The sequence below is a fragment of the Arachis hypogaea genome, chromosome 16 (genome assembly GCF_003086295.3).
Source record: "Arachis hypogaea cultivar Tifrunner chromosome 16, arahy.Tifrunner.gnm2.J5K5, whole genome shotgun sequence".
NCBI lineage: Eukaryota > Viridiplantae > Streptophyta > Magnoliopsida > Fabales > Fabaceae > Arachis > Arachis hypogaea.
The window spans coordinates 68,460,968-68,482,028 of NC_092051.1; the positions used below are offsets into that span (position 1 = coordinate 68,460,968).

Consider the following 21,061-nt stretch of genomic DNA (forward strand, 5'->3'; position numbering starts at 1 on the left):
AAAACTAGTCAATGCCTTCTTGGCAAAGTTCTTTTCACCTTAAAAATTGAGCAAGCTTAGAGTGAAAGTCCAAACCTTCAGAAAAGATGAAGGTGAATCCCTCTATGAAGCTTGGAAAAGATACAAGCAATTGATCAGAAGGTGTCCTTCTGACATGCTTTCTGAATGGAGCATCATAGGTATCTTCTATGATGGTCTGTCTAAACTATCCAAGATGTCATTGGATAGCTCTCCTGCAGGATCTCTTCATCTGAAGAAGACGCCTGCAAAAGCTCAGGAACTCATTGAAATGGTTGCAAATAACCAATTCATGTACACTTCTGAAAGGAATCCTATGAATAGTGGGACGACTCAGAAGAAAGGAGTTCTTGAGATTGATACTCTGAATGCCATACTAGCTCAGAATAAAATATTGACTCAGCAAGTCAATATGATTTCTCAGAGTCTGTCTGGAATGCAAGTAGCAACAGGCAGTACTAAGGAAGCTTCCTCTGAAGAAGAAGCTTATGATCTTGAGAACCCAGCAAGAGGTGAATTACATGGGAGAACCCTATGGAAACACCTATAATCCTTCATGGAGAAATCATCCAAATCTCTCATGGATGGATCAACAGAGACCTCAACAAGGTTTCAACAATAGTAATGGTGGAAGAAATAGGTTTAGCAATGGCAAACCTTTTCCACCATCTTCTCAGCAACAGGCAGAGAATTCTAAGTAAAGCCACTCTGACTTAGCAACCATTGTCTCTGATCTAATCAAAACCACTCAAAGTTTCATGACTGAAACAAGGTCCTCCATTAGAAATTTGGAGGCACAAGTGGGTCAACTGAGTAAGAAAATTACTGAACTCCCTCCTAGTACTCTCCCAAGCAATACAGAAGAGAATCCAAAGAGAGAGTGCAAGGCCATAAACACGTCTCACATGGCCGAACCTGGAGAGGAGGAAGAGGCAATGATCTCCACTAAGGAAGACCTCAATGGACGTCCACTGGCCTCCATGGAGTTCCCTGATGAGGAACCATGGGAATCCGAGGCTCACATAGAGACCATAGAGATTCCATTGAATTTACTTTTGCCATTCATGAGCTCTGATGAGTATTCTTCCTCTGAAGAGGATGAAGATGTTACTAAAGAGCAAGTTGCTAAGTACCTTGCAGCAATCATGAAGCTAAATACCAGGTTGTTTGGTAATGAGACTTGGGAGGATGAACCTCCATTGCTCATCAAAAAACTGGATGACTTGACTAGGCAGAGATTACCTCTGAAGAGACAAGATCCTGGAAAGTTCTCAATACCTTGTACCATAGGCACCATGACCTTTGAGAAGGCTCTGTGTGACCTAGGGTCAAGCATAAACCTCATGCCTCTCTCTGTAATGGAGAAACTAGGGATCGTTGAGGTACAAGCTGCAAGAATCTCACTGGAGATGGCAGACAATTCAAAGAAACAAGCTTATGGACTTGTAGAAGATGTCTTGGTAAAGGTTGAAGACCACTACATCCCTGCTGATTTCATAATCCTAGAGACTGGGAAGTGTGTGGATGAATCCATCATCCTTGGCAGACACTTCCTAGCCACAGCAAAAGCTGTGATTGATGTTGACAGAGGAGAATTGATCATTCAAGTGAATGAAGACTCCCTTGTGTTTAAAGCTCAAGGATACCCCTCTGTAACCATAGAGAGGAAGCATGAAGAGCTTCTCTCAGTACAGAGACAAGCAGAGCCCCCACAGTCAAATTCTAAGTTTGGTGTTGAGAGGCCACAACCAAACTTTAAGTTTGGTGTTGAACCCCCACGCTTAAACTCTAAGTTTGGTGTTGGGAGGTTCCAACATTGCTCTGAACATCTGTGAGGCTCCATGAGAGCCCACTGTCAAGCTATTGACATTAAAGAAGCGCTTGTTGGGAGGCAACCCAATTTTTACTTATCTATGTTAAATTTTTATTTTCTTTTGCTATTTTATGTTTTCTGTAGTTTGATGATCATGTGAAGTCACAAAACAATTGAAAGAGCAAAAACAGAATGAAAAATAGAACACCTTGGAGGAGAAACTTACTGGCGTTTAAACGCCAGAAATGGGCACCAGCCTGGCGTTTAACGCCAGGAATGGGCAAGAAGCTGGCGTTAAACGCCAGAAGGGGGAAGCAGCCTGGCGTTTAACGCCAGGATTGGCAGCAAGGGGCGTTTTGCATGCCACATGGTGCAGGGATGAGAAATCCTTGATACCTCAAGATCTGTGGACCCCATAGGATCCCCACCTACCCCACCTCTCTCTCTCTTCTTCATCCATTCACTAATCACCTCAATACCTCTTCCCCAAAACCCCTCACCTATCAAATCCCACCATTCTCTTCACCACTCACATCCATCATTCATAAAACCCCACCTACCTCACCATTCAAATTCAAACCACTTTTCCACCCAAACCCACCCATAATGGCCGAACCATACCCCCCTCTCCACTCCTATATAAACACATCTTCACTCCTTCATTTTCACACAACATACACACTACCTATCCCCTTGGCCGAAACACTAAGCCCCCTCCATCTCCTCTATTTCTTCTTCTTCTACTCTCTTCTTTCTTCTTTTGCTCGAGGACGAGCAACCTTCTAAGTTTGGTTTGGTAAAAGCTAAACCTTTTTTATTTTTCCATAACCATTAATGGCACCAAAGGACGGAGAAACCTCTAGAAAGAGGAAAGGGAAGGCAAAAGCTTCCACCTCCGAGTCATGGGAAATGGAGAGATTCCTCTCAAGGGTGCATCAAGACCACTTCTATGAAGTTGTGGCCAAGAAGAAGGTGATCCCCGATGTCCCTTTTAAGCTCAAAAAGGGTGAATATCCGAAGATTCGACATGAGATCCGAAGAAGAGGTTGGGAAGTTCTCACCAACCCCATTCAACAAGTCGGAATCTTAATGGTTCAAGAGTTCTATGCCAATGCATGGATCACCAAGAACCATGATCAAAATGTGAACCCGGACCCCAAGAATTGGCTTACAATGGTCCGGGGGAAAGACTTAGACTTTAGTCCGGAAAATGTAAGGTTGGCATTCAATTTGCCTATAATGCAAGGAGATGCACACCCATACACTAGAAGGGTCAACTTTGATCAAAGGTTGGACCAAGTCCTCATGGACATCTGTGAAGAGGGCACTCAATGGAAGAGAGATTCAAGAGGGAAGCCGGTTCAACTAAGAAGGCATGACCTCAAGCCCGTGACTAGGGGATGGTTGGAGTTCATCCAACGCTCAATCATTCCTACTAGCAACCGATCTGAAGTTACTATAGACCGGGCTATCATGATTCATAGCATCATGATTAGAGAGGAAGTAGAAGTTCATGAGGTTATATCCCAAGAACTCTACAAGGTGGCGGACAAGTCCTCTACTGTGGCAAGGTTAGCCTTTCCTCACCTCATTTGTCATCTCTGTAACTCAGTTGGAATTGACATAGAGGAATTTAGGGGTGTTCATGGTTTGGTTAATCCAAAAACCAAACCAGTTTTTTGGTTAACCAAAAATATAGTATTGGTTAATTAACCAAATTGGTTTTACATGATGAAACTGGTTATTAACCGGTTAGTGAATTTTAAAACCGGTTTTTAACCGGTTATTAAAATAAAAACCGGTTTTTATACCAAAAACCGGTTTTTGTACCAAAAAACCAGTTTTTGTACTAAAAACCGGTTTTTGTACTAAAAAATTGGTTTTTATACCATAAAATTGGTTTTTACATGTAAAAATATATTTTTACACAAAAATTAATATTTTTACATATAAAACCCAAATTTTTACACAAAAAACCGGTTTTTGTCCCAAAAACCGATTTTTATACTAAAAAATTGGTTTTTATACCATAAAATTGGTTTTTACATGTAAAAATAGATTTTTACACAAAAATTAATATTTTTACATACAAAACCCCTAAATTTTAAATCTTTTTTAATTGAATTTTTTTAATCTAATTTTTTTCTTTCTAAATGATACGAGTAACATTTGTAAATAATGAAGTCCCTTCCATTGCTTTCGTTCCATTTTCTTTCTTATCTCTTTTCAATATTTTCTATAAATAATTTTTTCTCTTTCTCTCTCTCTCTCCTCTTCTCTTTCTTTTCTCTCTCTCTCTCTCTCTCTCTCTCCCATTTTTCTCTCTCCTCCTCTCTTTCTCTTCTCTCTCTCCCCCTCCTCTCTATCTATCTCTCTCTCTCTCTCCCCTTCCCCTTCCCCCTCTTTCTTCCCCTCCCCTTTCGTTCTCTCTATCCTTCTCTCCCTCTCTCTCCCCATGCTCTCTCTCTCCCCCTCCCTCTTTCTCTCTCCCCTCATCTCCCTCTCTCCTTCTCTCTCTCCTCTTCTCTTTTCTCTCTCTCCTTCTTTTTTTCTGTCTCTCTCTCCTTCTCTCTCCCCATCCTCTCTCTCTCCTCTCTCTTTCTCTCTCTTTGTCCTCTTTCTCTCTCTGCTTCTCTCTCTTATCCTTCTTCTCTCTTCTTATCTCTCTTCTTTTTTTTCTTTCTCCTCCTCTATCTTCGCCTCCTCTCTCTCTTCTCTCTCGCTTTAGAGAGAAGAGGAGAAAAGAGATAGAAGAGGGATAGAGATGGAGAGAAGGTTGAGAGAGAAAGAGAAAAGAGAGAGTAAGAAAAGAAAGAAGAGAAGGAGAGAAAATGAAGAGAGGAAGAGGAGGAGAGAGAGAGAGAAAGAAGAAAAAGAAAGAGAGATGAGCGAGAGAGAGAAAGAGAGAAAAGAAAAGAGAGAGAGAGAGAGAAAGAGAGGGGAGGTAAAGGAGAGAGAGAGAGAGAGGAAGGAGAGGGGAGAAAGAGAGAAAGAGAAAGAGAAAGAGAGAGAATGGAAAAGAGAGGAGAAAGTAGAGAGATATGGGAGAGAGAGAAAGAGAGGAGAGGAGAGAGAGAGAGAGGAGGGGAAAGATAGAAAAAGGGGAGAGATGATTAGAGAGAGAAAGGGGAGGAGAGAGAGAGGAAGAGAGAACAGAGGGGGAGAAAGCGGGCAAGGAAAGAGAGAGAGAGAGGGGGGGGGAAGTGAGAGAGCGGAGAGAAGGAGAGAGAGATAGAGAGAAAAGGAGAGAAATAGAGAGGGAGAGAGAGAAAGAGGGAAGGGGAGAGAGAGGGAGAGAAGGATAGAGAGACAAGGGAGAGAGAAAGAAAGACGAGAGAGAGAGAGAGAGGGAGGGAGGGGAGAGAGGGAGAGAGAAAAAGAGGAAGATAGGGAAAGAGAGAGATAGGGGAGAGAGAGGAGGAGAGAAAGAGAGAAAAGAGAGAGAGAGAGAGAGAGAGAGAGAGTGAGAGAGAGAGAAGCGGAGAGAGAAGGAAAGGAGAGAGGAGATAAAGAGAAAAATGAGTTAGAGAGAAGGGAGAGAGAGATAGGGGAAGGAAAAGGGGAGAGAGAGGGAAAAGGGAGAGAAATAGGGGGAAAAGAAGAGAGAGAAAAGGGGATAGAGAATAGAGAGAGAGAGAGAGAGGATAGGGAGAGAGAAAAGGAGAGGAGGAGAAAGAGAAAAATGAGAAAGAGAGAGAGAGAGAGGAGGGAGAGAGAGAAAGAGAGAGAGAAAAAGAAGGGAGAGAGAGAGAGAGAGAAAGAGAGAGTAAGGGGGAGAGGGAGGGAGAGAGAAAGGGAGAGGAAGTGGGAGATAGAGAGAGAGAGAGAGTGAGTGAGAGAGAGAGAGAGAAAGAGTATGTAATTTGGTTTTAAAATTAAGTTTTGATTTTAATTTGGTTTTGGTTTTGGTTAACCGGTTAAAAACCGGTTTTTTTTAATTTGGTTTTGGTTAACCAATTCTAAAAAATTTGGATATGGTTTTTAAATTGTTTCATTAAACTGGTTAACCAAAATGTGGTTATGGTTTTTTAACCGGTTAACCACATTTTGGTTTTTTTATGAACACCCATATAGAGGATGACATCCTCATTGATGAGGACAAGCCCATCACTAAGAAAAGGATGGAGCAAACAAGAGATCCCACTCATGGACAAGAGCATGAGGAAACTCCTCATCATGAAATCCCTGAGATGCCTCAAGGGATGCATTTTCCTCCACAAAACTATTGGGAGCAAATCAACACCTCCCTAGGAGAATTAAGTTCCAACATGGGACAACTAAGGGTGGAGCACCAAGAGCATTCCATCCTCCTCCATGAAATTAGAGAAGACCAAAGGACCATGAGAGAGGAGTAACAAAGGCAAGGAAGAGACATTGAGGAGCTCAAGCACTCCATAAGATCTTCAAGAGGAAGAACAAGCCGCCATCACTAAGGTGGACCCGTTCTTTAATTTCCTTGTTCTTTATTTTCTGTTTTTCAAAAATTGTGCTTTATGTTTATTTATGTTTGTGTCTTTATCACATGATCATTAGTGTCTAAGTGTCTATGCCTTAAAGCTATGAAAATGAATCCATCACCTCTCTTAAAATGAAAAATGTTTTTAATTGAAAAAGAAAAAGAAGTGCATGAATTTCAAATTTTAAAACAGTTTAATTATTTTGATGTGGTGGCAATACTATTATTTTTCTGAATGAATGCTTGAACAGTGCATATTTTTGAATTTGATTGTTTATGAGTGTTAAAATTGTTGGCTCTTGAAAGAATGAGGGAAAAGGAAAAATGCTATCTGATGATCTGAAAAATCATAAAATTGATTCTTGAAGCAAGAAAAAGCAGTGAAAAGCTTGCAAAAAAAAGGATATATGCAAAAAAAAAGAAGAAAGAAAAAAGGAAAAGCAAGCAGAAAAAGCCAATACCCCTTTAAACCAAAAGGCAAGGGTGATAAAAAGGGATCCAAGGCTTTGAGCATCAGTGGATAGGAGGGCCCACAGGAATAAAATCCTGGCCTAAGCGGCTAAACCAAGCTGTCCCTAACCATGTGCTTGTGGCGTGAAGGTGTCAAGTAAAAACTTGAGACTGAGCGGTTAAAGTCGTGGTCCAAAAGCAAAGAGAGTGTGCTTAAGAGCTCTGTACACCTCTAATTGGGGACTCTAGCAAAGCTTAGTCACAATCTGAAAAGGTTCACCCAGTTATGTGTCTGTGGCATTTATGTATCCGGTGGTAATACTGGAAAATAAAATGCTTAGGGTCACGGCCAATACTCATAAAGTAGCTGTGTTCAAGAATCAACATACTTAACTAGGAGAATCAATAACACTATCTAGATTCTGAGTTCCTATAGAAGCCAATCATTCTGAACTTCAAAGGATAAAGTGAGATGCCAAAACTGTTCAGAAGCAAAAAGCTAATAGCCCCGCTCATCTAATTAATACTGATCTTCATAGATGTTTTTGGAATTTATTGTATATTCTCTTCTTTTTATCCTATTTGATTTTTAGTTGCTTGGGGACAAGCAACAAATTAAGTTTGGTGTTGTGATGACCGGATAATTTATACGCTTTTTGGCATTATTTTTAGTATGTTTTTAGTATATTTTAGTTAGTTTTTATTATGTTTTTATTAGTTTTTAAATAAAAATCACTCTTCTGGATTTTACTATGAGTTTGTGTGTTTTTCTGTGATTTCAGGTTTTTTCTAGCTGAAATTGAGGGACCTGAGCAAAAATCTGATTCAGAGGCTGAAAAAGGACTGCAGATGCTGTTGGATCCTGACCTCCTTGCACTCAAAGTGGATTTTCTGGAGTTACAGAAACCCTATTGGCGCGGTCTCAATTGAGTTGGAAAGTAGACATCCTGGGCTTTCCAGCAATATATAATAGTCCATACTTTGCCTGAGATTTGATTGCCCAAATAGGCGTTCCAAGTCAGCTCAAGAATTCTGGCGTTTAACTCCAAAACTGGCACAAAAGCTGGAGTTAAACGCCGAAACTGGCAAAAAAGCTGGCGTTTAACTCCAAAAAAGTCTCTACACATGGAAGCTTCAATGCTCAACCCAAGCACATACCAAGTAGGCCCGGAAGAAGATTTATGCATTAATTACTCATTTCTGTAATCCTAGGCTACTAGTTCTCTATAAATAGGACCTTTTGATATTGTATTTTCATCTTTGGACGTTTAGTCCCTAGACCTTGGAGGCTGGCCATTCGGCCATGCTTACACTATTATCACTTTTGTATTTTCAACGGTGGAGTTTCTACACACTATAGATTAAGGTGTGGAGCTCTGCTGTTCTTCATGAATTAATACAAAGTAATATTGTTTTTCTATTCAACTCAAGTCTATTTCTTCTCCAAGATATTCATTCGCACCCAAGAACATGATGAATGTGATACTCATCACCATTCTCACCTATGAACACGTGACTGACAACCACTTCTGTTCTACATGCAAACAAGCTTGAATGTGTATCTCTTAAGTTTCTAATCTAAGATTAGAACCTTCGTGGTATAGGCTAGAATTATTGGCGGTCATTCTTGAGATCCGGAAAGTCTAAACCTTGTCTGTGGTATTTCGAGTAGGATCTGGGAAGGGATGACTGTGACGAGCTTCAAACTCGCGATTGTTGGGCGTGTGACAGACGCAAAAGGATCAATGGATCCTATTCCAACATGATCGAGAACCGACAGATGATTAGCCGTGCGGTGAAAGCATGCGTAGAACATTTTCACTGAGAAGACAGGAAGTAGCCATTGACAACGGTGATGCCCAACATAAAGCTTGCCATGGAAAGGAGTATGAATGATTGGAAGAAGGCAATAGGAAAGCAGAGGTTCAGGAGGAACAAAGCATCTTCATACGCTTATCTGAAAATCCAACCAAAGAATTACATAAGTATCTCTATCTTTATTTTATGTTTTATTTATCTTTTAATTATCAATTCTCCATCACCATCTGAATTCGCCTGACTGAGATTTACAAGGTGACCATAGCTTGCTTCAAGCCGACAGTCTCCGTGGGATCGACCCTTACTCACGTAAGGTTTATTACTTGGACGACCCAGTGCACTTGCTGGTTAGTTGTGCGGAATTGTGACAAAGTGTGATTCATGTTTAAGAGCTCCAAGTCCTTTGGCGCCATTGTTGATGATCACAATTTCGTGCACCAGTGACCCGTCCCTGGTTCGAATTGCTTTGGGTACTGTCTGACTTATTTCTGTACTTGTTTCTTAGTTTTGCTTCCTCTTTTTGTGATTGTAACCCCTTACTGTGGTTGATTCTGTATTTTCAGAGATGTCTAAGAATAATGATTCCATGAAGGCTTTCAAAAAGGCACGGAAGGCTGCTGCTGCTCAAAATATCTCGGCCAAGATGACAGGAGAGGGATCGTCTTAGGTTCCGGTGAAGCTGCCCGTGCCGAGTTCTCCTGGGCTGAAGAAGGTGATCCCCACTCCTCGGGTTCGTCTGGCCAACCCTCTACAGACTTCTGCCGCTACTTCTGGTGCTCCTCCCAACAAGAAACAAAAAATAATTGAGCCTTTCAACCTTGACGCTCCTGACTTCGATGCGGTGGAGTTTGTTGATCAACAAATCGGTCCTTATGGTGCCCTCCCCATGGATGATGTATCACTCCTTCGCTATTTAGATTTTATAACTCGGAGTAGCATTAAGATGGCATATATGGGAGCTGCCCTGTATCGGACTGCCCAACATCTTCCCCTTCACACTACCAAAGCCTTCATGGAGGAGGCTAAACAGGAGTTCGATCGGATGAAGAGCCTGAAGGAGGAGCTTGAAGTAAAAGTAGCCAAACTCGAGAAGGAGCTGAAAAACGAGAAGGCTAGCTCTCTTGCCCTGGCGGCTTCTGTGAGGTTGGCCGAGGACACTGTATTGAGGCATAAAGATAGTTATGTTACATCCTATCGGGAGGTGATGCGTCTGAGGAAGGAGTTGGAGTCTACCCGGGTTGATTACTCTGAGCTCCAAGGTCACCTTGTCGGCAGCGTAAATGCTGCTTATGAGAACCTGAAGGAGCAGGTTCAAGTTCTTGCTCCTGAGGTTGACCTTACTCTCTTCAGCTTAGACAATATTGTGAGGGATGGTAAGATTGTCCCCGATGACCCGGATGATGATGATGTCGGACCTCCCTCTGTGCCTGATGCCAAAGTGTCAACTTCCACAGTTCCTCCGTCTGGGGTCGTTCATCCAGAATTAGATCCTAATTGCCAAATTCTGAATAGGGACGATGGTACAATGGATGCAGTGCCTCTCCAGGCTCGCCCTCCTTCTCCCTATACTGAAGCTACCGAGAAGCCTTCTGATGTTTGACTGAATTTCGTATCTGTTTGTGTATATTGCCCGGCTTGTGGGCTTTTAAACTCTTTATTAATGTTTTGCTAGCTGTTGACACTTCTTAGTTACTTGTTTAGCAACTTTATTTTGAAAAACAAAAGTAGCTTCCAAGCTTTTGGGACAGATTTTGGTGGCCTCTGAAGCTTGTTATAACTTCGCATTTTTATATCATGCTTATTTGCGCTGGACTTGGCATCTTTCTGGGTTTTGAGAATGTTGGAGCCTTGCTGTTCGACCTCCTTTGCGCTTGTAACTTTGATTCCTTTAAGGCTAAAAATCCTGTTTTGTGTGGACCTTTTGTGAGGTCTCTACCAAGTGTAGCTTTCGCACTTTTATGTGGGTCGACTTCATCATGTCGGGTCCTTCTCGACATCGTTATGTCGTATCCAGTTATTTTGTAATCCTCTTTTTTGGACTTTTGTTCAAGTTACTTTCAGGGATTACTTCTATAACTTTATGTTTTAGGCCGACATCTTCGTGTCAGGCCCTTTTGAGTTATTTTGTAATCCTCTTTCTTGGACTTTTGTTCAAGTCTCTTTCAGGGATTACTTCTATAACTTTATGTTTTGGGCCGACTTCTTCGTGTCGGGCCCTTTTGAGTTATTTTGTAATCCTCTTTGTTGGACCTTGTTCAGGTCTCTTTCAGGGATTACTTCTATAACTTTATGTTTTGGGCCGACTTCGTCATGTCGTGCCCTTCTAAGTTATTTTTGTAATCCTCATTTTTGGACCTTGTTCAGGTCTCTTTCAGGGATTACTTTTATAACTTTCGTGTTTTTGGGCCGACTTCGTCATGTCGTACCCTTCTAAGTTATTTTTGCAATCCTCTTTCTTGGACCTTGTTCAGGTCTCTTTCAGGGATTACTTCTATAACTTTTAAATTTTGGGCCGACTTCGTCATGTCGTGCCCTCCTAAGTTATTTTTGTAATCCTCTTTCTTGGACCTTATTCAGGTCTCTTTCAGGGATTACTTCTATAACTTTTAAATTTTGGGCTGACTTCGTCATGTCGTGCCCTTCTAAGTTAAAGTAATCCTCTTTTATAGGGTTGGCCAGACCTCTTTCCAGGGTTTACTTATAACTTGGTTTGACTTGGTCCGACTTCTTAACGTCGGCCAGTCTTTTAAGTTATTATTTAGCAATCCATTAGGACCTCGTCAGGTCCTTTCTCCGAATCACTTTCGATAACTTCTTGCATTATTCTATTTTCATCTTTGCCGATTTGTGGAAGGTGGATTAAATCCTCGTTTAATTGACCTTTAGATGAATTTGGTTTTCATCTCTGTTGGTCTTTATCGTGATTGTGTAGTGAATTTGTTTCACTTTCTGCCAATCTGTCGCTTTATAATCGGACGATGAATGTTTCAGATTAATGCGTCTTGAAGACTTGTAGAACATTTAATATATTTTATTTAAAATGTAAAATGAAAATATGTACATATAGGGTTTTTATCCTTTTGAGTCGGATAATTTCTGGATCTCAACTTGGTGCCTCATTAAAAAACCTTTTCAGAAAAAAGAGTGCATCCTATGATGAGATCTTTTACCTTCTCTAACTATAGTACCTTCTTAGGTTGCAGGCGTGCCACGACCTAGGAAGTTCTCGTTCGTCGAGTTCGGCTAGTTTGTAGTAGCCCTTCCCAAGTACTTTTATGACTCGGTAGGGTCCTTTCCAGTTTGCTGCCAGCTTTCCTTCTCCGGGTCGAGTTGTTCTAATATCATTTTGGATTAGGATGAGATCGTTCTTAGCATAACCTCTTGGCACTACCTTTTGATTATATCTGGAAGCCATTCGACGTTTTAGTGCTTCTTCCCTGATCCGAGCTCTTTCTTGGATTTCAGGAAGTAGGTCGAGCTCTTCCCTTTGAAGTTGGAAGTTGGCTTCTTCATTGTAATGGACCACTCTAGGCGACCCTTCCTCGATCTCTACTGGGATCATTGCTTCCATTCTGTATGCTAATCGGAAGGGTGATTCCTTTGTGGTTGAATGCGGCGTCGTTCGATACGCCCATAGGACTTGTGGAAGTTCTTCGGCCCAAGCTCCCTTTGCGTCTTGTAACCTCCATTTTAACCCGGCCAATATGACTTTGTTAGCAGCTTCGGCTTGTCCATTGGTTTGGGGATATTCGACAGAGGTAACTGGTGCTTTATGTTCAAGTCGGCTACTAATTTTTTGAAGCCTGCATCTGTGAATTGAGTGCCATTGTTTGTGGTGATGGAGTATGGAACCCCGAACCTTGTGACAATGTTCCTATATAGGAATTTCTGGCTTCTTTGAGCAGTGGCGTTAGCTAGGGGCTCTGCCTCGATCCACTTTGTGAAATGGTCTACCCCTACTATGAGGAATTTAACTTGTCCCGATCCCTGGGGAAAGGGTCCGAGAAGATCGAGTCCTCATTTTGCAAATGGCCAAGGTGAGGTTACGCTGATGAGCTCTTCTGGCGGGGCGATGTGAAAGTTGGCATGTTTCTAGCATGGTGGACATGTCTTTACAAACTCTGTAGCTTCCTTTTGTAGAGTTGGCCAATAAAATCCCGCCCGGAGTACTTTTTTATAAGAGCTTGTGCTCCGAGATGATTGCCGCAAATGTCACTGTGTACTTCCTCTAAGACTTCCCTTGTGTTGGAGGTCGGCACACATTTTAATAATGGTATTGAAATCCCTCTTTTGTATAGGGTGTTGTTTATGATAGTGTAGTATTGTGCCTTCCGTTTTAACCTCTTTGCCTCCTTTTCATCTATGGGGAGTGCTTCTATTTTGAGGTAGTTAATTATGGGGGTCATCCGTCCTTGATCCTGACTTGTTATGGCTAGGACTTTTTCCTCTTCCGAGATTGACGGGTTCTGTAGCATTTTCTGGATGAGGCTTCTATTGTTGCCCCCTGGTTTGGTGCTGGCTAGTTTTGAGAGTACGTCAGCTCGGGCGTTTTGTTCGTGGGTATGTGGCGGATCTTATATTCCCCGAGTTGTTCGAGCTGTTCCCTGGTTTTATCCAAATACTTTTTCATGGTGGGATCTTTGGCCTGGTAGCTCCCTGTTATTTGTGATGTGACTACTTGTGAGTCGCTGAAGATGTTGAGTTTTTTATCTCTAACCTCCTTAGCCAGCTTCAAACCAGTTAGTAGTGCTTCATATTCCACCTGGTTGTTTGAGGCCGGGAACCCGAATTTGAGGGAAAGCTCAATTTGGGTTCCTTGGTTGCTTTTAATTATCACACCTGTGCCGCTTCCAGTCTTATTTGAGGAGCCGTCCACGTAAATATTCCATTCTATGGGGGTCTCTAGGGTGTCTGTAAATTCTGCAATGAAGTCGGCTAAGTATTATGATTTAATGGCTGTCCGAGCTTCGTATTGGAGGTCGAATTTGGACAACTCAACAGCCCATTGTAGGATTCTGCCTACTAGATCTGTTTTCTGCAACATCCCTTTTATAGGCTGGTTGGTCCGAACTTTAATGGTGTGAGCTTGGAAGTACGGGCGGAGACGTCGAGATGTTAGTATGAGCGCATAGGCAAATTTTTCTATTTTTTGGTAGTTCAACTCGGATCCTTGTAGCGCTTTACTAATGAAGTATACAGGTTGTTGCCCTTTGTCATCCTCTCGAACCAGTGCTGAGGCTACTGCCCGACTTCCTACCGCGAGGTATAATACGAGTGGTTCTTCTTCTCGTGGCCGAGTTAGGATAGGTGGTTGTCCCAGGAAACTTTTGAAATCCTGGAAGGCTTACTCACACTCTGTTGTCCATTCGAACTTTTTTCCTTTTATTAGAGTGGCGTAAAAGGGGAGAGACCTTATTGCTGATCCCGCTAGAAATCTGGATAAGGCCGCCAACCTCCCGTTGAGTTGTTGTACCTCTTTGACACAAGTTGGGCTCTTCATGTTGAGTATAGCCTGGCATTTATCCGGATTTTCCTTGATTCTTCTTTGTGTTAGCATAAAACCCAAGAACTTGTCAGCTTCTACTGCAAAGGTGCATTTTGCAGGATTGAGTCGCATGCCATGCTTCCTTATAGTGTCGAACACTTGGACCAAGTCGGACAATAATGTCTCTTCACTTTGTGTCTTTATCAACATGTCGTCCACATAGACTTCCATGATTTTTCCGATATGGTCTGAAAAGACTTTGTTCATTAGCCTTTGATAAGTTGCTCCTGCGTTTTTAAGACCAAAAGGCATTACGATGTAGCAATAGTTTACTTTTGGTGTTAGAAACGAGGTTTTTTCCTGATCAGGTGGATACATTGGGATTTGGTTGTATCCAAAATATGCATCCATAAACGAGAGGTATTTATATCCGGATGAGGCATCCACCAGAGCGTCGATACTTGGGAGTGGATAAGGATCTTTTGGGCAGGCTTTGTTGAGATCGGTGTAGTCGGTGCACATTTCGCCACTTCCCATTAGATTTTTTCACCAAGACGACGTTGGCTAGCCATAGTGGGTACTTGACTTCTCTTATGAATCTGCCTCCAGTAATGCTTGTACCTGTTCTTCCACAGCTTGGGATCGTTCTGGCCCAAGTTTTCTTCGTTTCTGCTATACCGGCCGAGATCTTGGATAGACCGCCAACTTGTGGCACATTTGTTTGGGGTCTATGCCTGGCATGTCTGCAGCTTTCCATGCGAAGAGATCGACATTATCTCGTAAGAACTGTACTAGTGATTCTTTTGCGCCTCCTTGTAGGATCATGCCAATATTAGTTATTTTGTCTGAAGTGTCTCCGATCTGGACTTTCTCTACTTCACCTTCGGGCTGTGGACGAAGTTCTTCACGTCTCTGAACTCCACCAAGCTCAATTGTATGGAATTCTTCTCCTCTGCCTCTGAGGTTTAGACTTTTGTTATAATAGTGGTGTGCCATCTTTTGATCTGCTTTTATTGTAGCTATCCCTTCTGCAGTTGAAAATTTCATGCATAGATGCGGAGTTGAGACTATTGCGCCGAGTTGATTTAAGGTTGTCCGTCCTATTAAGGCATTGTAGGCTGAACTCACGTCAACCACGATGTAGTCTATTTTGAGTGTTCTAGATTGGTTTCCTTTTCCAAAGGTTGTGTGTAGTGGCACGTATCCCAATGGTTGTACCGGGGTATCTCCCAGTCCGAACAGGCTGTTCGGGTATGCTTTAAGCTCTTTTTCTTCTAAGCCGAGCTTGTCGAAGGCAGTTTTGAATAAGATGTCGACGGAGCTCCCTTGGTCTATTAAGGTGCGGTGGAGATTGGCGTTTGCCAGTATGATGGTGATGACCATGGGATCGTCGTGTCTCGAGATGATACCGGATGCATCTTCCTTGGTGAACGAAATTGCAGGGATGTCGGGCGCTTCCTCCTTTCCTTCAACATGATATACTTCTTTAAGATATCTTTTGCGGGATGATTTGGAGATTCCTCCTCCTGCAAATCCTCCGTGTATCATATGAACATGTCTTTCTGGTGTACGAGGTGATCGCTCGGTTTGCCCGGCCTCTTCATCCCTCCTCCTTTTTCTTTGCTTATCATCTCGGGTGGCCAAATACCGATCTAGTTTTCCTTCTCTTACTAACTTTTCTATGACGTTCTTTAGATCGAAGCATTAGTTGGTGGAATGTCCACAGACACGATGGTATTCGCAATATTCATTTCGGTTTCCTCCTCCTCTTTTGCCTTTGAGTGGTCGAGCTAGGGGTATTTTTTCTGTGTGGCAGACTTCTTTGTACACGTCCACAAGAGACACCCAAAGGGGGGTGTAATTATGATATTTTTTAATTTTTTCCCCATGTCGATCTTCCTTCTTTTTGGGCTCTTTATCTTTATCTCAGTAGGAGAATCCGGATTTTGAGGTTTCTCCTAGTCGAGAATTTTCTTCCATGTTGATATACTTCTCCGCCCGTTCTTGCACTTCGTCTAGGGATGTGGGGTATTTCTTTGATATAGATTGACTGAAAGGTCCCTCTCGTAGACCATTGATGAGGCCCATGATGGCGGCCTCTGTTGGTAAACTTTGTATGTCTAGGCATGTTTTGTTGAATCTCTCCATGTAGTTGCGAAGACTTTCCCGATCTCCTTGCTTGATTCCTGGTAGACTGGGGGCGTACTTAGCTTTGTCTTTTTGGATGGAGAATCTGGCCAGGAACTTTTTGGCTGGATCATCAAAGCTTGAGATGGACTTTGGAGGTAGGCTGTCGAACCATCTGATTGCTATCTTTGTGAGAGTTGTTGGAAAAGCTTTGCAACGGACTGCATCTAAGGTGTCGGTGAGGTACATTCTACTTCTGAAATTGCTGAGGTGATGGTTGGGGTCTGTAGTGCCATCGTACAAGGTCATGTTTGGAAGTTTGAAGTTCTTAGGAATTTTGGTCTTCATAATTTCCCTAGTGAATGGATCTTGATCTTTGCGTGGGCTATCCTCAGGGGTGGATCGAGTAGCTTTGGCTTTGAGATCGGCTTCGAGTTTTAGAAGTTTATCTTCTAATTCTCGACGTCGCCTTACTTCTCTCTGTAGATCCTTCCCGGCTTCCCGTTGATGATGGGTTTCTTTTTCAAGTTGCTTTAAACGATCGTGAAGTGCTTCTATAACTCCCGGATTTGATGAATTTTTGTCCCTGTTGGATTCCGGAGTATCTTTTAGCGTAGTGTCCGCGTTTTTATGCGGTGTTCTATCCTCTAGATCTGAATCATGGTCGTTGTCGTGATCATCTGCCATGGTGATGGGATGACTTCCAAGTTCCCCGGCAACGGTGCCAATGTTCCGAGGTTTACCTGAAACTGTAAGTCGATCTTGGACGAGATCTTCTATACTGGTCGGCGATGACGTGTCCGGCTGATGGGTGGTGGCCGGAGCTGTCGTGTCCGACTTGTTGGACTGGCTGCACTGCTGATCCTTAGTCACCGGAGGGTGGGGGGTATCTGCAAGAGACTCCGATGCTTAAGTTAGCATGGGTATTAAACAGGTTTTTTTAGTAGAATCAGAGTATGAGTTATAACTGGGTGCTCCAGTGTATTTATAATGGTGTAGAGTGACCTTTTTAGATAAGATAAGTTAGTTATCTTATCTTATCTTATTTTTGAGTGAGGTCATCTTATCTTCAAGGGAACCGCCTTTATCTCTGTAGGCTTGGGTTGCCTTTGGATTTGGATCGTGTTCCTCTGTTTGGGCCCTTTACTGGGCTTTCCTGTCGAATTGACCGAGCTCTTTAAAAAGAGGTCGGATAATCTGACCCGCGGAGGTCGGTCGCTTTGTCGCTATCATCCCGGGTCGGACAGCTCGATCCAGGGTATGAACACCCTCGTTCTTTAAATCACGCTATCTTGGATAGTTTAGCTAAAACGAGCCTCAATGACCTGATTTTCGACAAGTTCGCACGGGCCCCGCAGGGCTTCGCAGCTCGACTTACCCTACGTCGCGAGACATGCTTATGATAATTGTGTGTGCATACTTTAATAGGTGCGATCATACCATCACTAATGCACCAGATCCCATCAGAATTTCGCAATTAAGCGTGCTTGGGCGAGAGTAGTGCTAGGATGGGTGACCTTCTGGGAAGTCCTCGTGCTGCACCTCTTTTTTTTTTTTTTTTTACGTCGTTCTTTAAACAACGCTATCTTGAATAATTTAGCTAAAGCGAGCCTTAATGACCTGATTTCCGGCAGGCTCCCATGGGCCCGCAGGGCTTCGAAGCTCGACTTACCCTACGTCGTGACACATGCTTATGATAATAGTGTTGATGACATGTCACCATGTCATATTTTTCTATGCTTTTTTCCTTTGTTTTCAATAGGTTTTATGCACTTTCTTGAGCCTTAACTAAGCCAATTGGGCAGAATTTCATATTTCCTTTGATTCAATCAACCATGGATGAATTAATGCAATTTCATGAGATTTTATGCTATAATTGTCATATATTATGAAAGAATAAAAAACTCATGATTTTGAGCATAGCTTTGATGTGTTTGGTTGATTGATGATAGGTGAAAAGAGTTTTGAAGAAGGTTGAAGGAAGAAGGAATGGCTAGGAGCAAGAGAGGAAAAAAGTTTGAGCCAAAGTTTGCCTCAAACTTTAGCTCAAACTTTTGGAAGAATTGAAAACACCCTGGAGGAAAAAGATTGAGCCAACGTTTGCCTCAAACTTTTTGGCAAACGTTGGCATCACAAAAACGACACCCTGGAGGAGAAAAGCTTGCGCCAACGTTTGCCTCAAGCTTTTTGGCAAACGTTGGCGCCACACACCACAACAGCCTAAAGGGGTATACTTCCAACAAGAATAACTTGAGCTACAGAGCTCCAAATGAGGTGATTCAAAAAGCAATGGAAAGTAGGAATCGAGAGCTTTCCAAGCATATATGGCACTGCATGATGAACACTAAAATTAAGGGAGAAAACTGCCCCGCAATGTGCATAAACGAACATGATAGCAACCTGCAGTGAGGCCAACTGACCTCTGCACTTTCGACGGAGTATAACTCGAGCTGTAGAGCTCCAAATGATGTGCTTCCAACGGCATTGGAAAGTAGAAATTTAGGGCTTTCCAACAATATATAATAGTATGGGGTGGACAATGCGTTTGAGGCATCAGAACTGGCGTTTTCGACCACGTTTGAGGCAAACTTTTCCTCAAACGCTGCACACCAAAGCCAGCGATCCTGTCCTCTTCAAATGAGCATAACTTGAGTTGTAGATGTCCAATTGAGGTGATTCTAATTGGGTTAGAAAGCTGACATTCAGAGCTTTCCAACCATATATAATAGTCTATAGTTGGCTTGAAATTGGCAATGTTGACAAGAGGACAAAGTAGCACCCCACACATGCACACAAGGGGATCCACGTTTGGCTAAAAGTTTGACCTCAAACTTTAGCTCAAACGTGGATATCAGCAAAAGGGGGTGGCTGATATAAAAAGCTTGAGCAAAAGTTTGCCTCAAACTTTGACTCAAGCTTTTGTGCTTTATGTCCCAATTCACAATGGGTTTCTCTCCAAATCCAAGTGCAATCAACAGAGGCCATCTTCAACCCAAATCCAAAGCACGCAAAGCCCATTATCATCACTCAAAGGCACAAGAAACAATTTGATTAGGAATTTCATTTTCTTTGTAATTTGCTTTTCAATTTCATTTTCATTTGTCATGTTTGTAAAATCCTATAAAAAGGCATCATTTTCATTTTAGAAAGGGGGCCGGAATAGAGAGAATAGAAGGTTAGCTCCATTAGAGAGCATTGAAGGTTGGCTCCTCGAGGGAGCATTAGCATTAGAGAGCTCTCTCTCTTTAGTTTTTCTCTTTGTTTTGAATCTTGGGTTGAGAATTGAAGGAATTCTGTTTCATTCTCACTTTGAGATTTCTCTTGTTCTTCTTCTACAAAAGTTCAGTGAATTAAGGATTTGAATCAACACTCTGTTTACTGCTTTCATCTTCATTTCTTTTGCAAATTGTTCTTTATTGGATCAAGGAAGGACTTGAGATCTAGACTTGTTTTCTAGTCTCATTGAGCCCCTGAGATCTTCAATTTCTCATTGAGATTTTGAAATTGAGCCAAGCTGCTCTCTGTTTTGATTTTAAAGTGATTTTCCAAATCTGTTGAACCTGCTGCATCTTTTACTTCTCTGTTTGATTGTTATTTACACTTCCGTGTTTGATTTCATGAATCCCAGTACCTAATTTCCTTTATTCTTCTTGCAATTTAACTTTCCAGTTACTTGATCTACTGCTTTCTTTTAATTTCCAGCACCCACTCCCTTTTAATTTTATGCAATTTACATTTCTTGCAATTTAAGATTCTTGCAATTTACATTTCTTGCTCTTTAAGTTTCAATGCAATTTACTTTCTGCACTTTATAATTCCTTGTCATTTACATTCTGTTGCTTTAAGTTTCACCCAATCTCGCTTAAATGTTAGCTTGACTAAACTAATCACCCACTAAAGTTGCTTGATCCATCAATCCTCGTGGGATCGACCTCACTCACGTGAGTTTTATTACTTGATGCGACCCGGTGCACTTGCCGGTTGATTTGGGTATTTTGAAAATTCGTTTTTCCACAAATATTCACATCAAGTGTGCGCATACTTAAATAGATACGATCATACCATCACTAATGCATCGGACCCCATCAGAACTCCGCAGTTAAGCGTGCTTGGGCGGGAGTAGTACTAGGATGGGTGACCTCCTGGGAAGTCCTTGTGTTGCACCTCTTTTTCTTTTCTTTTTTTTTTTACATCGTGCTTACCATCATTCTTTAAACGACGCTATCTTGAATACTTTAGCTAAAGCGAGCCTTAATAACATGATTTCCGGCAAGCTTCCACGGGCCCACAGGGCATCGCAGCTCGACCTACCCTACGTCGCGACACAAGCTTATGATAATTGTGTGCACATACTTTAATAGGTGCGATCATACCAGCACTATTGCACAGGATCCCAACAGAACTCCGCAGTTAAGCGTGCTTGGGCGAGAGTAGTACTAAAATGGGTGACTTCCTGGGAAGTCCTCGTGTTGCACCTGTTTTTTTTTTTTACGTCGTTCTTACCCTCGTTCTTTAAACGACGCTATCTTGAATGGTTTGGCTAAAGCGAGCCTTAATGACCTGATTTCCATTAAGCTCCCACGGGCCCGTAGGGCTTCGCAGCTCGCTTACCCTATGTCGCGACACATGCTTATGATAATTGTGTGCGCATACTTTAATAGGTGCGATCATACCAGCACTAATGCACCGGATCCCATCAAAACTCCGCCGTTAAGCGTGCTTAGGCGAGAGTAGTACTATGATGGGTGACCTCCTGTGAAGTCCTCGTGTTGCACCTCTTTTTTCTTTTTTTTTCTTTTTTTTTACATCGTGCTTACCCTCGTTCTTTAAACGACGCTATCTTGAATTGTTTAGCTAAAGTGAGCTTTAATGACCTGATTTTCGGCAAGCTCGC

General features: G+C 42.2%; 3 non-coding genes and 1 pseudogene across 3 annotated transcripts; all 4 read left to right on the plus strand.

The window, feature by feature from the left end:
* Positions 1–17,593: 17,593 nt before the first annotated feature.
* Positions 17,594–17,712, plus strand: LOC112759560 (5S ribosomal RNA; annotated as a pseudogene).
* Positions 17,713–20,215: 2,503 nt separating this feature from the next.
* Positions 20,216–20,334, plus strand: LOC112759338 (5S ribosomal RNA). The gene has a single exon (XR_003180107.1). It is a non-coding gene; the product is annotated as a 5S ribosomal RNA (ribosomal RNA).
* A 192-nt stretch (positions 20,335–20,526) lies between these two features.
* On the plus strand, positions 20,527–20,645 carry LOC112762238 (5S ribosomal RNA). Its single transcript, XR_003182584.1, has one exon. It is a non-coding gene; the product is annotated as a 5S ribosomal RNA (ribosomal RNA).
* A 181-nt stretch (positions 20,646–20,826) lies between these two features.
* On the plus strand, positions 20,827–20,945 carry LOC112762148 (5S ribosomal RNA). The gene has a single exon (XR_003182499.1). It is a non-coding gene; the product is annotated as a 5S ribosomal RNA (ribosomal RNA).
* Positions 20,946–21,061: the final 116 nt, after the last annotated feature.